The sequence below is a fragment of the Teleopsis dalmanni genome, unplaced genomic scaffold (assembly GCF_002237135.1).
Source record: "Teleopsis dalmanni isolate 2A unplaced genomic scaffold, ASM223713v2 unscaffolded_contig_1342, whole genome shotgun sequence".
In the NCBI taxonomy this organism is placed as follows: domain Eukaryota; kingdom Metazoa; phylum Arthropoda; class Insecta; order Diptera; family Diopsidae; genus Teleopsis; species Teleopsis dalmanni.
Genome location: NW_024032724.1, coordinates 1 through 6,089, shown reverse-complemented (window position 1 = coordinate 6,089; position 6,089 = coordinate 1). Strand labels below are relative to the sequence as shown.

The 6,089-nt window shown below is 26.8% G+C and overlaps 1 long non-coding RNA gene across 1 annotated transcript; it reads right to left on the bottom strand.

Annotated features, from left to right (window-relative positions):
• Positions 1-238: 238 nt before the first annotated feature.
• LOC119664036 lies at positions 239-904 on the bottom strand. Its single transcript, XR_005251104.1, has 3 exons — positions 698-904; positions 493-615; positions 239-311 (listed from the first exon to the last, which is right to left on the bottom strand). It is a non-coding gene; the product is annotated as an uncharacterized LOC119664036 (long non-coding RNA).
• Positions 905-6,089: the final 5,185 nt, after the last annotated feature.

Sequence of the window (6,089 nt, the reverse complement as noted above, 5' to 3'; positions counted from 1 at the left end):
TAAAAAATGGTAAAGGTACTAAAAACTAAAAGCTGTTAGATTACACGTTTCTATTAAGTTATATGCAAAATAAGTCATTTATTAAATAGCAGAAAATGCATTTTCAAAACTTGTTATACATGAACTCAAAAAAAATTTTAATTTCAAATTTATTGATTGTTTTCTGGCAGTTTATTAAAATAAAAAATTTATTTATTTGTTAAATGACCATTTCCGTTTTAATATATATATGTATTTTCACTGACGTATGGATGATTAAATAGATTATGTAGAGCAGAGTTGTAATAAAACACTCGAGTCATTAAAACCAGCTAAAATGATTTATGAAATGAACAATGTACAATTTTACTATGAAAGCATGTTATGCTTGTTATGTAAATGTAATAATAATGTTATATTACGCTAAAGAAATGTTTTAATTATAAGCATATGAATATTTTAATTATGTTTATTCAATATGAGAAAGTACAAAATTCTTAACTATTTACTTACCGCGACAAGGAAAATTTTTTTATAAGAACTCATCAAGTGCAAGCCAGCCGCCACCTACACGAACCATAACTGTGCTACGCAATATTCGCAATATTCGTAATTTTTGAGAGTCGAGTCGCCAAACTGTTTTATACAAAAATAATATTGTTTTAAATAGAAGATGGAGTATTAAGCTTTAAGATCCGATAATTAGTATTTTACGAACCCTATATTTCCCTTTGCCAACTTGAAATACGCAAAATTTTTGTCGACATGTGCAAAGGATAACAAGGCGTTTAACTTCATCATGTATTTTATCTGAATCAGTTGCTGGTTTGCGTTCTTGCCAATCGGGTCTCCACCATTACGATCAAAAAGATCTGCCACTGCACCCATTTCCATTCGAGAAGTGTCAAATTCTTTAAAAAATAAATAATAGGTATTCTACATTATTTAGTTATTCTACATTATATAAATAATCGTACTTATTCCATATATGAATTCGGCACGTGGTATTAAACCATTATTATCCTTATTCATTTTTCTAAACAAATCAGTCAAACGTGATTTTTTGTGATTCATATATGTATGTACATACCATAAGTATATATGAATATTTCAGGAAAAATATTTTAGGAAATATTTTAGGAAAAATATACAAAAACAAAGCCATGCATCATTTTCAGAAATATTGCCTCACATACTCTTTCATACAAAATCATTTAGAGTAGAATAAATAAAATGAAGAATATAAGAACAATTTAGTATTGATTATTTTTTTGTTACTAGCAAAAATTTGTTAAATTTGTAGTAACTATTTCTTTTGTTGGCGTGTATAAACAAATTTAAGGAAAATATTGCACACGCATTTTTTGTGTTATGCAGTTATTTTTATTAAATTTCACTGCAATGCGAACAACAATTAGAAATTTGTTTTGTTAAATTTTTTTGTCACTCTGCTTGCGGGACTTTGTTTAAATCACAAGATTATTGATGTAAATAAAGTCCCGTAATTTCATGGTCAATATTGTTAAAAAAATCAAAGTCGTCATGTAAAATACATATGTATGTATATTTTATTTAATAAATTTTTTAGTCAAAATCCATATTCTTTAATAGATGACCCTATTAACTTCAAATTTTGTTAATAATTGCAATAATGATGAAATGAAATTTGTTAAAAAATTCAGCTTCAGTTTCAGTTTGAAGGATATATGCATGTATGTTTGACTAATAAAAAATATTGAATACTGATGATGGGTATAAATTACATATGTAAATAATATTGTTCAGTCTTCAATTAATTTCTACCGATATTAGTTTATTTAATAATACTTAGATGACACATCATTACTTTGCACACATCATTACTTTTGATTTCAGTTATTATTTAACGTGCTAATATTCTACATTAGCGGTTTTACAAATAAAGTAAATATAACAAATACAACTTTTGTTTTACATACATATGTATGTATATAAATAAGGTATAAATAACATTACACAAATAAATAATATAAAAACACAATAAACATATAAAACATACATTAAAATATTATGTATTCAATAATTATTTAAAAACACAATAAACATATAAAAGAAATAATAATAATATATTATTAATAAAATCCATCTTATTTAATGGATGACCCTGTGCGCTTCAAATCATGTTTGGTTTTGGTTTTTTCGTCTATGACTACAACCGTACGCATGTTGTAACTGTAAACAGGACAAGAGAGGGAAGCAAGGGCTCAAGTAGGCAACTAACACGACGCCAATAATTAAATGCTTGAAAAATAAGAAGTAATAATTTCAAAGAATTTATGCACTGCATGTGCAGAAAATCAATCAAATATTTTGTGAAAAATATACAAAAACCAAACCATGCATCATCTTCAAAAATATTGCCTCACATACTCTTTCATACAAAATCATTTAGAGTGTGCAATAAGAATGAAGAAGAGAAGATGGGTTGGTGCCATTTCTCCGTCCGCTCATCACAATTATGTTTTTTTTCCGCCATGACTCCATTCGTAGGCATAATAATAACTGTGTATGGGTGTGCATTAATATGATATATGTACATGTTTTCTTTAAAATTTGTAAAAACCTATTGTGTTGGTAATCTAAGGCAAATTGATTTGAAGTTTACAGGGTTATGCATTAAAATAAATGCAAACGTTTTCATGTTATGCCTCACATACTCTTTCATACAAAATCATTTAGAGTGTGCAATAAGAATGAAGAAGAGAAGATGGGTTGGTGCCATTTCTCCGTCCGCTCATCACAATTATGTTTTTTTTCCGCCATGACTCCATTCGTAGGCATAATAATAACTGTGTATGGGTGTGCATTAATATGATATATGTACATGTTTTCTTTAAAATTTGTAAAAACCTATTGTGTTGGTAATCTAAGGCAAATTGATTTGAAGTTTACAGGGTTATGCATTAAAATAAATGCAAACGTTTTCATGTTATGCAGTTATTTTTATTATATAATAATGAATATATATAATTATATAGTAATAATTATATAGTAATAAAAATAACTGCATAACAAAAAAACGTTTGCATGTAACAAAAGAAAACAAAAAAATAATCAATACTAAATTGTTCTTATATTCTTGATTCTATTGCACACTCTAAATGATTTTGTATGAAAGAGTATGTGAGGCAATATTAATGAAAATGATGCAAAGAAAGTTATAAAGACAAGTGCAAGAAGCCAAAATGTCAAAACTCGATTAAAATTTTATAAAAAAAAAATAAACAAAAAAAGAACAAAAAAAAATTCCACCACACGTCCACAAACGTAGCAAGTTAGAGGCAGATTGAAATATACGACTGCTTGTATCGGAGCAGAAGAGTAATATGAAATTTTTTTTTTTGCACTACCGACAATAAAATTTAATGCGCTCTCATCGCTCTTTACACAGAATCTACACAATTTCACGCCCAACCAACCAACCAACTAACCAACCACCTTATATGATTAATAATTTTGACCTTAGGCATTGAAAAATATATGCCGGTAGATTAAATGTAAAACTCTTTGCGACAAAGATTTTATTTACAAACATATATACATACATGTGAACATATGTATATAAGCATACATATGTTTACTTGTGTATAAAGAAAGGTGATAAATTTTTGAAGATTATAAGCAAATATACATAAAAATATAAATTTTAATATAAAATATTATAACCTACTGTAATGTTGGCGATTGCAAGGCAGGCATTTTACTACGTAAATTGTTTTTGTTCCAAAAATAATAACAAAAACAAATAATACTAAGACGGAAGACAACTTTTGTTTTACATATGTATGTACATAAATAAGGTATAAATAACATTACACAAATAAATAATATAAAAACACAATAAACATATAAAACATACATTAAAATATTATGTATTCAATAATTATTTAAAAATACAATAAACATATAAAAGAAACAATAAAAATATATTATTAATAAAATCCATCTTATTTAATAGATGACCCTGTGCGCTTCAAATCATGTTTGGTTTTGGTTTTTTCGTCTATGACTACAACCGTACGCACGCTATAACTGTAAACAGGACAAGAGAAGGAAGCAAGGGCTCAAGTAGGCAACTAACACGACGCCAATAATTAAATGCTTGAAAAATAATAAGTAATAATTTCAAAGAATTTATGCACTGCATGTGCAGAAAAGCAATCAAATATTTTGTGAAAAATATACAAAAACAAAACCATGCATCATCTTCAGAAATATTGCCTCACATACTCTTTCATACAAAATCTTTTAGAGTGTGCAATAAGAATGAGGAATAGAAGATGTTTGGTGCCATTTCTCCGTCCGCTCATCACAATTATGTTTTTTTTCCGCCATGACTCCATTCGTACCCAGTAGAAAAAGTGGTCTTCGAAGACATTGTCTTCAAGACGGTCTTTGATACCGCGTCCTCATTTTCAAGCAAATTTGCAAAACAATTGCTCAAAACATGAATGTAAATACTCTTTCTTTGCTTTCTCTCTCATTTTTAGTGTTCATAGCAACGTATTTGAATTTTGCCTCAGATGACGCTGTTTTATAAATGAATTGACGCAATAATTTTGAAGTGTAGTGAAATAAATATTAAAAAAATCAAAATAAATAAAGAAACAAAATCATTAAACTACGAAATATTAAAAAAAAAGAAATTAAATCAAAACAAATTAAATAGTGACTTAGTTCCTGGAAAATATATTGATATTAATATTGAAGACAATAATTCCAGTGAAAGTTGTTTTAGAAACGAAACAAAGGATGTTGAAAATAAAAAAACTGAAAACACTTGTGAAAAATTAGCTGTTATATTTAAAAAACACAGGATTAACAGGCGTTGTAGTAATGATATTTTAGAACTCTTAAGATCAGAAGGTTTAATTGTACCAAAATCCTTTTCAACGCTTTTGAAAACATATAAAACTTCAACATTTGATGATAGCGAAATGCTATAAATTATTTTATATTAGTTTTAGTTAATTTTAGATATGCTAAGTTATATTAAGTTAATTATTTAAATTAATTTTCATTATGTTTACTAGTTTTTACTAGTTTATTATTAATATCTTAATAAAATTTGTAATAATTTATAATAAAATTTATAATTTATTTTTAAAACTTTTAATTTTGAATGTAATTTAAGAAATTATTATATAAAATAAATAAAAGTACAAAATACAACAATTTCTTTCTACTTATTTAAAGAGAAAATTGAAATTCGTTTAAAATTTAAAGAGCGCAATAAAAGAGTAGAAATAAAAAAAAGGGTGAAAAAATTATATGAGCACTGCACTAAGAGCGCACAACTTTCTGTCGAATGCGTCCGTTATGCAAGACATTGTCTTCGAGACGGTCTTCGAGACATGTACGCAAAAATTCATTGAAGACATTTGGCTAATTTGTATGAAAGTGTCTTCGAAGACCGTCATACATTTGGATCGATCGGTCTTCATGTATGTATCCATGTCTTGAAGACGTCTTCGATGACGGATCGATCCGTTTTCTACTGGGATTTGTTCTCTCATAAACATACACAAACATAATTTGATGAATTTCATCATAAATGCAATGTTGTCACATTTCTCAAAATACTTAAATATGTGCAGAATGTTTAAAGAGCATATTACACTTAAAAAAAGTTTTTAGTTTAATTAAACCCAATCATTAACATCCTAACTTCTATTAAAAGTTTCTTTTGTTTACATTTGCACACGTGCGTAAAAGCTTTAGTAATTATTTTTTTTTATTATCTATTTTGTATAACATTAGTTTTTGTTTAGTGTTTTTTTTTATTCTGATCACAATAAAAATTTTTCATTACTATGAAAAAAAATACGAAACATACAAATTAAATAAAAACATTCTCTTAATTCAATATGTCTAAATAATAATAATTCATTAAACAGAATAATATAACAATTTTGCATCATTTGCATAAGGATAAGGAATTATTTGAAAATAATTTCTGTTGTACGAATACGAGAACGAGTACGCGTAATTACCGTACATTGTCTATAAAGTTTTGTTGTAACATTGAAAAAATATTGTAAATTTTTTGCATTGCTATTTACGGTTATTCA